We start from the raw sequence: 12,230 nt of genomic DNA, 5'->3' as shown, positions 1-12,230 counted from the left end.
AGCCCCCCAGCGAATGATCAGGTCCCCCATTTGGTACATCTCAAACTGCAGCACCTCCAGCTGCTCAGACAGGAAGAAGGGGTCTGCGTCTTTAAACACGGCCATGTTGGTGGTGAGGTTGGTACAGTTCTAGCTGATCACCTCCTGCTGAGACATAAAACACATAGGATGCGAAATTAACGAGGGAATTAACAAAATCCAGTATGAAAACCAGATACTGAGCAAGACAAAAAATACAAAATGAGTCAGCGTAGAACTCAAGCAGTTTGTTGTCTTCGTGTTTAGTTAACAGTATTGTAAAATAGCATATTATTATTTGGATGTCATTATTCCAGTTCGTACCCGTCTGAGTCGTGCTGAGAGCTCCAAGAGGATGGCGTTCTCATCAAACCACTTGCCCTGGTATCTGTCCAGGTGGCCGATGATCCTGCTGTGCAGAGAGCCGTACAGACGGTAGTGTCTCATGTAGTCCTTCAAATTGTTATATTGCGACACACACACACCATTCAGGCCAAATAGAAGCAGTTAAGATACAGTGCGTGTTTCTTGGCATTTGGATAAAATAAGCTATAGTCAGTGCTAGTGCATTTGAGTAGAGTAGACACCTGGAGGAGAGTATTTAAGTCTTGAGGAGCTCAAATGAATCTTGTTGTCATGAGCTTGTGGACAGAGTGCATGGGTGAAGTTGTGAGACACAATAATAAGCATCATTTTATCATCATGCTTATACTGCCCTCCAGTGTTAAAGAGGTGAATGTGTAACTGTACCTTCCATCCCAGGATTGTGAGTTTGATTCCCATGGGGGACCAGTGCGGGGGAGTACAAACATGTATGCAGTCACTACTGTAAGTTGCACAGGGTAAGACCGTCTGGCTAATGTACAGTACTAGTCAAAAGTTTGGACACACCTACTTATTCAAGGGTTTTTCTTATTTTTTAAATATTTTCTACACTCTGTGGTCCAACTCATCCCAAACCATCTCAATTGGGTTGAGGTCGGGTGATTGTGGAGGCCAGGTCATCTGATGCAGCACTCCATCACTCTCCTTCTTGGTCAAATAGCCCTTACATAGCCTGGAGGTGTGTTGAGTCATTGTTCTTTTGAAAAACAAATGATAGTCCCATTAAGCGCAAACCAGATGGGATGGCGTATCGCTGCAGAGTGCTGCGGTAGCCATGCTGGTTAAGTGTGCCTTGAATTCTAAATAAATTGCTGACAGTGTCACCAGCAAAGCACCCCCACACCTCCTCCTCTATGCTTCATGGTTGGAACCACACATGTGGAGATCATCCGTTCACCTACTCCGCGTCTCACAAAGACAGCGTTTGGAACCAAAAATCTCACATTTTTACTCATCAGACCAAAGGACAAATTTCCACCAGTCTAATGTCCATTGCTCGTGTTTCTTGGCCCAAGCAAGTCTGTTATTCTTATTGGTGTCCTTTAGAAGTGGTTTCTTTGCAGCAATTCGACCATGAAGGCCTGATTCATGCAGTTTCCTCTGAACAGTTGATGATGAGATGTGTCTGTTACTTGAACTCTGTGAAGCATTTATTTGGGGTGCAATTTGAGGTGCACTTAACTCTAATGAACTTATCCTCTGCAGCAGAGGTAACTCTGGGTCTTCCTTTTCTGTGGCGGTCTTCATGAGAGCCAGTTTCATCATTGCACTTGATGGTTTTTGTGACTGCACTTGAAGAAACTTTCAAAGTTCTTGAAATGTTTCGGTTTGACTGACCTTCATGTCTTAAAAGTAATGATGGACTGTCGCTTCTCATTGCTTATTTGAGCTGTTCTTGCCATAATATGGACTTGGTATTTTACCAAGTAGGGCTATCTTCTGTATACCACCCTACCTTGTCAACACAACTGATTGGCTCAAACACATTAAGAAGGAAAGAAATTCCACAAATTAACTTTTAAGAAGGCACACCTGACAGCTTTGCACCTGTTCCAGGTGACTACCTCATGAAGCTGGTTGAGAGAATGCCAAGAGTGTGCAAAACTGTCATCAAGGCAAAGGGTGTTTACTTTGAAGAATCTCAAATATAAAATATATTTTGATTTGTTTAACTCTTTTTTGGTTACTACATGATTCCATGTGTGTTATTTCATAGTTTTGATGTCTTCACTATTATTCTACAATGTAGAAAATAATAAAAATAAAGAAAAACCCTTGAATGAGTAGGTGTGTCCAAAATTTTGACTGGTACTGTATAATCTTATGATATACTGTGTCATCTTTTCACATTAAGATTTTTTCATATTAAGATTCCCAATTACAGGATGAGATATCCATGTGAGTGTATTTCAGAAGTGCAAAAGGACAGATTCTCCATCTGTATTCTGGGTGAAAGTGTTCTGCAGGGATAGCAGTTCTCTCCCAGAGAAAGATGGCATCTATGGAGAACAGGCAGTGTACATCATAGCATAATAAGGCCTCTTGAAAATGCATACAGCTGGCATCCACACAAACCTACTGAAGGAGGCTTTTCACGTCTTTTTCATGTCTACTCCCGCTCCTCCCCTCCAGCATTAGACATCACAGGTTTCCAAACCTCCGGTCCTGGCAACTATCATTACGCGCACCTGGCATCAATCATTTTGCGCACCTGCGATTCATCATAAGGCACACCTGGACCCCATTACCTCACTCATTACCTCCCCTTTATATGGCACTCCCTTAGGTTCTTTCCCCAAGCCGTATTGTGTCTGTGTTTCATGTCAAGATGCTACTCCTATGGTGTATCGGTCCATGTACTTTGTTATATTAAACTTACCACCTGCTTCTCGACTCCCAGCGTCTATGTTACAGAATACTGCTTAATAAAATGGAAGCAGCAGGGAATCAGAACATCTCCCAGATGGTCGACAAGCAGGGATACCTACTTCGTTAACACCACGACCAGCTGGCGCAACTGGGGATGGCTATGGAAGAGGTTCTTCAGTGTCTCGAACATACACGAGAGGCGTTACCTTCAACTAGCAGAGGATACTCTACCACCAGTCGACCCAGCGAGCCAGCACACCAGCCCATTCAGCAACCCGCCCAGGTCAGCAATCCCCGTTTGTTCCTCCCAGATAAATACGATGGCACTCCATCTAAATGTCGTGGCTTCCTACTACGGTGCTCCCTCTACTTTGCACATCAGATGGGAGCCCCCACCACCGAGAGGTCCAAAGTTGTTATGGTTATTTCTCTGCTGACTGGGCGGATGTGGAATGGGCAACGGCCGTCTGGGAGATAGGAGAGGAGGAGCTGGATTCGTATGAGAGGTTCATGGCTCTGTTTGGAGGTGTCTTCGATCATCCACCTGAGGGCAGAGAGGGGAGTGAGCGCCTACTCCAACTAAGGCAGGAGGACCAGACGCTCACGTTCTAGAAAGTAGCAGCATCCAGCGGATGGAATGATCCGGCGCTTCGTACGCCATTCAGAAGAGGACTGCGCGAGGAGGTCCAGACTCTCCTTCGACGCCCTCATCGCAATGGCCATCCATCTGGATAACCTACTTCCGGAGCTTTAGCACGCTCATCGCTTCTCTCCCTCCCTCAGTGAACACTTTGGATCAGAGCCTGAACCCATGGAGGTAGGGGTCACATGTCGTTCTGTCGCGGGGCCACGCAGACGGAGTTAGCTGGGGCTCTGTCTCTATTGTGGGCAAGGTGGGCACAAGCTCCAGCATTGTCCGGTACGCCCCAACTCGGGATCCACAAGAGCCGAGGGACGGTCACGTTATCTTCCACCACCTGGGGCAGGTGTGAGAATCCCTTCATCACTTTCTGCCAAACCCTTTTTGGTGTCGATTACACTAGTTGACAGTCCCTCATGTACTGTTTCTACAGCGTTAGTGGATTCTGGTGCCACGGGGAACTTTATTGACCACACCCTTGCCCCCTCTCTTAACATAACCTCATACCTGCTCTCCTCTCCTTTCCCGGTTCAAGCCCTCGATAATCGGCCATTAGGTTCCGGGACCATCACACACATCATCAAATCCCTCACCCTCACCGTGGGGTCCATCCATCAGGGGAACATTCCCTTCTTCATCACCAGTGCATCAGCTCACAAGATCATCCTCGGCCTCCCTTAGCTTCAACACCATAACCCCACCATCTCATGGTCGAGGATGAAAATCACGGACTGGGCACCTGAATGCCAGAGGACCTGCTTTCCCCTCCCCTGTGGTTCCACGTCGGTTGAGAGTCCCAGGGGTATACCAGGACTGGCGGGAGGTATTTTCCAAAACCCGTGCCACCTGTCTCCCTCCTCATTGCCCCTGGGACTGTGCCATCGACCTACTTGCCCTTCAGTCCAACATTCCGGAGGTATACTAGGACCTGCGGGAGGTAATTTCCAAAAACCGTGCCACCTGTCTCCTTCCTCATCGCCCATGGGACTGTACCATCAACCTGCTTGCAAGCTCTGCACCCTGGTGGAATCGCATCTACCCTCTGTCGGTGGCTGAAACCAAGGCCATGGAGGAGTACATACATGAGGCGCTCCAATAAGGTTTCATCCGCACATCCACTTCTCCTGCGTCTGCAGGCTTCTTCTTTGTGGCCAAGAAGGATGGAGGGTTACGCTCGTGTATTGATTACAGAGGACTCAATGAGATCCCCACCAAGTACCGCTACCCTCTCACATTGGTGCTGGCAGCCATCGAGTAGCTCCGAAGGGGCCCGGTTGTTTAAATGGACAAATTGGACCTGTGGAGTGCATACAATCTCATCCGCATCCACGAGGGGGATGAATGGAAGACAGCTTTAAGCACGATGTCTGGTCATTACGAGTACTTGGTAATGTAATTTTGCTTAGCCAATGCTCCGTCAGTGTTCCAGGCATTGGTCAACGAGGTGCTCCGGGACATGCTCGGATGCCAGGTGGTCGTATATATCAATGACATCCTGGTCTCATCGGCTACCGATGAAGTGCCAGTTTCATCAGGAGGCTGTCTCCTTCCTAGGCTACCAAATCAGCCCGCAAGGAGTGAAGATGGACGTCAAGAAGGTAAATGTGGTCAGGTCATGGCCAGTCCCAACCACCATAAAGGGTTTACAATGGTTTTTGGGGTTTGCCAACTTCTACTGCCATTTCATCAGTAACTTTAGCTCCATTGCCGCTCCTCTCTCCTCAAGGGTGTACACCGTAGGTTGGTTTGGAGTCCAGCAGCTGACGAGGCCTTCCACCTACTGAAGGGATGTTTCACCTCCGCCCCATTGCTCAAACACACAGATCCCACGATTCCCTGTGAGGTGGATGTGTAACGGATGTGAAATGGCTAGCTAGTTAGCGGGTACGCGCTACTAGCGTTTCAATCAGTTACGTCACTTGCTCTGAAACCTAGAAGTAGTGTTGCACCTTGCTCTGCAAGGTCCGCGGCTTTTGTGGAGCGATGGGTAACGACGCTTCGTGGGTGTCAGTTGTTGATGTGTGCAGAGGGTCCCTGGTTCGCGCCCGTGTTGGGGCGAGGGGACGGTTTAAAGTTATACTGTTACAGATGCTTCAGAGGTGGGCAGGGTAGCTGTCCTGTCTCAACGACAAGGTAATCCACAAAAATTGTATCCGTGTGCATATTACTCTAAGAAACTATCCCTTGCAGAGAGGAATTATGATGTTGGCGATCGAGAGCTCCTGGCAGTGAAGTTGGTAGTGGAAGTGGAAACACTGGCTGGAGGGTGCCAAGGACCCATTCGCCATCCTCACCGACCATCAGAACCTGGAGTACATACGGACAGCGAGGAGGCTGAATCCGCGCCAAGCCTGAATCCGCACCAAGCAAGGTGGACCTTTTTCTTTACGAGATTTGACTTCACGCTGACCTATCGCCCAGGTTCAAAGAACACCAAAGCCGATGCCCTGTCCCGTCTCTATGATTCGGGAGAAGGTCCTGTCCAGAATGCACCCATAATCCCTTCCTCTCGAGTCGTAGCCCCTGTGGTCTGGGATGTAAATGTGGACATTCGCCAGGCTCTGGGGAGGGAGCCCGCACCCACTACCTGTCCTCTTGAGCGCATCTACATTCCCACGGGGATAAGGGATCAGCTGCTGACCTGGGCGCACACAGCTGTTGCTGCTGGACATCCAAGTATTTCTCGTACTACTCAATCTATCTCCGAGAAGTATTGGTGTCCTACCTTGGTGCAGGACGTTATTCGCTGCGTCAACTCCTGTTCCGTATCTGCTCAAACCAAATCCCCCCGGCACGCTCCAGCTGGGAAACTCCTTCCCCTTCCCATGCCTCAGAGTCCCTGGTCTCATCTATCCATTGACTTTGTCACTGATCTCCCCTCCTCTGACGGTTCCTCTACCATTTGGTGGTTGTGGATAGATTTTCCATCCCTCTCTCTGCTCTCCAGGTTGCTGAGGCACTTTTCCAGCAGGTCTTCTGGCATTATGGCCTTCTGGAGGACTTCGTCTCTGACCGTGGCCCCCAATTCACATCACAGGTATGGAGAAACTCGTGGTCATGGTCAGCCTCCCTTCCGGGTATAGGCCTCAGTCTAACGGGCAGGTGAAGAGGCTGAACCAGGAGCTGGGGAGGATCCTTAGGAGTCACTGCCAGGACCGGCAGGGACAGTGAGACTCCAGCGCGCCGTCCACCGTCAGAAGTAGCAAGCAGACCGCCAAGAGTGTGCAAAGCTGTCATCAAGGCAAAGGGTGGTTACTTAAAGAATCTCAAATATAAAATATATTTTGATTTGTTTAACTCTTTTTTTGGATACTACATTATTTCATAGTTGATGTCTTAAGTATTATTCTACAATGTAAAAATAAAGAAATCCTTGAATGAGTATGTGTCCAAACTTTTGGCTGCTACTGTATATACGTGCTCACCGGCCCTGGAGTTGGTCACTATGGCAGTTATTCTGGCCAAAATCAAGTATGCTCCAATCAGGGTGATCATGATGACTACCCAAAATTGCCCTCGCTGGAAGCTTGTGTTTCAGACACAAGGAAGTGGATGGCTGCAAACTTTCTACTTTTAAACTCGGACAAAACAGAGATGCTTGTTCTAGGGCCCAAGAAACAAAGATCTTCTGTTGAATCTGACAATTAATCTTGATGGTTGTACAGTCATCTCAAATAAAACTGTGAAGGACCTCGGCGTTACTCTGGACCCTGAGCTTTCTTTTGACGAACATATCAAGACTGTTTCAAGGACAGCTTTTTCCATTTACGTAACATTGCAAAAATCAGAAATTTTCTGTCCAAAAATGTGGCAGAAAAATGTATCCATGCTTTTGTTACGTCTAGGTTAGACTACTGCAATGCGCTACTTTCCGGCTACCCGGATAAAGCACTAAATAAACTTCCGTTATTGCTGAATACGGCTGCTAGAATCCTGACTAGAACCAAAAATGTTATCATATTACTCCAGTGCTAGCCTCCCTACACTGGCTTCCTGTTAAGGCAAGGGCTGATTTCAAGGTTTTACTGCTAACCTACAAAGCATTACATGGGCTTGCTCCTACCTATCTTTCCGATTTGGTCCTGCCGTACATACCTACACGTACGCTACGGTCACAAGACGCAGGCCTCCTAATTGTCCCTAGAATTTCTAAGCAAACAGCTGGAGGCAAGGCTTTCTCCTATAGAGTTCCATTTTTATTTGTATTACAGGGGCTGAGTCACTGGCTTACTGGTGCTCTTCCATGCCGTCCCTAGGAGGGGTGCATCACTTGAGTGGGTTGAGTCACTGACGTGGTCTTTCTGTCTGGGTTGGCACCCCCCTTGGGTTGTGCCGTGGCGGAGATCTTTGTGGGCTATACTCGGCTTTGTCTCAGGATGGTAAGTTGGTGGTTGAAGGTATCCCTCTAGTGGTGTGGGGGCTGTGCTTTGGCAAAGTGGGTGGGGTTATATCCTGCCTGTTTGGCCCTGTCCGGGGGTATCATCGGATGGGGCCACAGTGTCTCCTGACCCCCTCCTGTCTCAGCCTCCAGTATTTATGCTGCAGTAGTTTGTGACGGGGGGCTAGGGTCAGTCTGTTATATCTGGAGTATTTCTCCTGTCTTATCCGGTGTCCTGTGTGAGTTTAAGTATGCTCTCTCTAATTCTCTCTTTCTCTCTTTCTTTCTCTCTCTCGGAGGACCTGAGCCCTAGGACCATGCCTCAGGACTAACTGGCATGATGACTCCTTGTTGTCCCCAGTCCACCTGGCCTTGCTGCTGCTCCAGTTTCAACTGTTCTGCCTGCGGCTATGGAACCCTGACCTGTTCACTGTGATTACTATTATTTGACCATGCTGGTCATTTATGAACATTTGAACATCTTGGCCATGTTCTGTTATAATCTCCACCCGGCACAGCCAGAAGAGGACTGGCCATCCCTCATAGCCTGGTTCCTCTCTAGGTTTCTTCCTAGGTTTTGGCCTTTCTAGGGAGTTTTTCCTAGCCACCGTGCTTCTACACCTGCATTGCTTGCTGTTTGGGGTTTTAGGCTGGGTTTATATACAGCACTTTGATATATCAGCAGATGTAAGAAGGGCTATATAAATCAATTTGATTTGAAATCAATTTGATTTGATACCCACAGTTATGGTAATCCTGAAATCAAAGAAGGAAATGAAAGGAATGTATTAATGTGAGTTGTACATGTACACTGTATAACACAATTTAACAATGCCTAAGAAATATGTAGGCCTACAAATGAATGGTCTCTGGGAATTCTGATGGACGCATAATTCAGAGTCATAAGGACCGAAATATAGACTTGGTATAGTCCCACAATAACAGCTGCAAAGCTAATATTTCTGTAAAAACTGAGTTAATTGGCGTTCACAGCTGGTCTGATTGGCTGAACGCAATATGCAACATCAGGGACTAGCATTAGCCACTGTAGCATGGTGGTGGAAATGTTTTATTGCCTTCTCACCATTAAATCGAGTTAAGTTAAATAAAGGTTAAATAAAAAAATATTTAAAAAATCGAGTTAAGGAGGAAATCGACGCCTTTGCAGCCTGAATGGAGATTGTTTTATATACGAACTGGTCCACGGGGGATACGAGTGTATCGCCGGCTGCATAGATTCCCTTTGGACAGTAAGATGAAACACTCAATATTGCCATCTGCCGGTAATTTGGGTAGCAAGGTACCTGTAGTTGAAATTGGCTGTTTATGCATTAAATTTGCGTTGTATAATGTATACTCATCAGTTACACAGCAGTATTTCCGTTTTTATTCTCCACCATTTTACCTTTTTAATGCTTCAACATGTTACTACAGTACTACTGGTGTATAAAATCAGATCAAAGAAGAGGTGAAGATACCTAGGGTTTCTCCCACAAACTAACATGTATTCAGAGGGAGTAGAGGGCAGCACATAATGCTTTGGCAAAAAAAAGTTGCAGAACTTTAGTGTTAATGCTGACATCCAGTTTTATGTGGTGATAATACAACCGTTTAACTGTCACTTTACTTCTTTGTTCTGCAAAGGTGAGGGCCTGCATGGCAGACACTTGAGTTAAACTAGATATGAGTATACTGGAAATAGAGGACCCTCAGTCGGTGCATGAAGACAATAAGCCATGAAGGATTTTGATAATTTTAGGCCTGCTTCCAAACCACATGCAAGCACCTTCTCTACACTTTCAGAAAAAAGGTTAAGGTTAGGTTACAGTATTGTTCCCTGGAATACAAAAAGATCAAAATACCCATAATGTACCTTACCTTAAGAGGTACACATATGATCTAACATAGTACTGTTCGATACTTTTTAGGGTACATGTGCGAATAATCTAGCATAATGGTATATTTGTGCCAAATATTTTGAATATAAAGGTGCAATCTTCACACACTCTCAAAAAGGTAAGTTTATGTTTCCCAGGGTGGAGGCGTGGATTAGTGGGGGCGTGGTTAGTTCTTTATTGGCCACCCATGAGTGGAAGTGTTGTACCAGTTTAGGTGGTTAAGGTTATGTTAATTAATGTTTGAGTATGTCCGCTGCCACTTCTGAAGTCTTTATTAAGGCTTACATAAGAGCATGTGACAAGAAAGAGCTGTAATTAATATTGTTGCGACCTTAACCCAACACTAGGTGGTTAAGGTGTTGGCTTGACAGTTGCTGGACCCAGGTTTGAGTCCCGGTCGGGCCTGTCCCCAGAATTTGCTCCATTGGTGTCAGAATTGGAATGGTGGAAAGGTGTGTAGCAGTCAGACACAGGATTGCTATATCATATGATGTGGTTTAGCTGATATGTTAAATATCTATCCAGGCTTTGTACGATCCAGAATTTGCTGCAATGTAGTCAGGCAGGAACACAACCTTTGTCAGCAGCTAGCCTAGTCTGCTGCTCCATACTAACAGGAGCATGTGAATGAGAGAGTAGGCTATGTTGGTTCCACATGGAACCCAATAGTGTTCTACCTGGAACCAAAAGGGTTCTACCTGGAACCAAAAAGGGTTCTTCAAAGGTTTCTCCTATGGGGACAGCCGAAGAACCCTTTTAGGCTCTAGATAGCACCTTTTTTCACCATGGCCGGCCCTCAACTTTTGGGGGCACTAAGCGAGATTTGGTTGGGGCGTTCTCATGGGCAAAACCTTTTAGTGGCCCCCCTCTTGACGTCAGAGAGAAAAAATTGCAGTTTTAAAGTTTCCTGCAATTCTACAGTAAAACCAGCGTAAAGAAAATGTTGCCGTTTCAAAGCACATGTTCTGCTATTCTACACATACTGCCATGGGGTGGAGAGAAAATCTTGCAGTTTTCAAACACATTTTATGCAATTCTATTCATTTTGCCATGGGGCGGAGAGAACATTAGCAGTTTTGCTAAGGTGTGGAAATATATATTTGTAGTTTTAAAGCAAATTTTCTGCAATTCTACACATTTTGCCATCATTTATGCCATGTTCCTATGATATCTGGTAGCCCTCTGGAGGCCACCATATCTGGGCACGTGCCCTGCATGACTGGTTGGTAATTCGGCCAGGATTACTATAAGGTTTAGATAGCTGGCTAGACCTAGCAATCTAAAAATGTTTCGCTGACATGAGTTAATTGAGTGACTGTCAATGATTAACATAACACGAGGACCTTGTGTATTCTACTATTCTACCTCTCAACAGTAACTTGAGACCCAGACTGAGTTTCTAAAAATATATATATACTGTATATTTTTTTTAAATGACGAAGGGCCGATGGGCCCTAAGCGGCCGCTCATGTCTCTGCCTAGCACAATTCACAGGGAGTGACCCCACAGAAAGACAGGGGCATCAGCAGAAAAAGCAGACCAGCAGGGACTGTCAGATGATACTGTATTGTATTCACAGGTTTTACTAGACTGTGATCATTTCTTTAATAAGCCCTCCAATGCTATAGTACCAGTTTCATTGGCTAAGCAGCACAATCTCTGTGTAAGCTATAGTGTTGTGTAGGCTATAGTGTTGTACTGTCTGTCCATTATTAAGATTGGTAAATATATATCTTTTAAATTCTTATTTAATTTTATACACATTTAAATAACAATAGTTGAATGTATGAATCTCAGTGTTCACTTCATATAGAGGTACCTCTAAAATATACATGCAGCACTATCAGTCTGGAGGGCACTGATTTGTCCAATGCTCCTCAATTAAATAATGGCATCTTATCGGAATAAATTGTCAGAAAGGTGACTTTCCGGGAGAGAAAGTGAAGACAAAAGGTCCATACGAAGCACTCTTTGAAGTACGTGATTGGTCGACTTGTTTCCATAGCAGCAAGCAGCATCGCAGACCGAGCCTCTCTCTCCTCTCCACCAAGGTCGGCAACAGCGGGATCTGTAACTGCCACTCATCCACAAACCCTGGAGGGGAGCGTTTCCATCTCAACAAAAATAGTGCACCCTGACCCTTCCTGTACTGTGAACAGTGCTGCCGGGGAGATGAGGGACTCAGGGCCACAGGGTTCATTCTAACCAACAGCTGCGTGTGCACGATCGATCCTCCTTAGTCAAAATCTGTTATGACGAATCTCTCCCCTACAGTAACTCCATCTTGCTGATAGGATAATGTCATTATCCGAATGTGTTGTAAAGTCTGAAGCTGAATTTATAATGCTGTTTACCAAGAGGTTATTAGGAATCGTTATAATAACTCCCCAAGTAAATGTTGAAATTATGCATCTCCCCATAGCTGACAGGCTACTCATCCATAACATGTTGCTTCTTTCTGTGGGGACATTGAAAAAGAGCTGTTGATGAAAGTCATTTGTCAATACAATAATACAGTATTACGCAATAGTATTACGCAATT

This window comes from Salvelinus alpinus, chromosome 25 (assembly GCF_045679555.1).
Source record: "Salvelinus alpinus chromosome 25, SLU_Salpinus.1, whole genome shotgun sequence".
Classification (NCBI taxonomy): domain Eukaryota; kingdom Metazoa; phylum Chordata; class Actinopteri; order Salmoniformes; family Salmonidae; genus Salvelinus; species Salvelinus alpinus.
Note: the sequence above shows the minus strand (reverse complement) of the source record.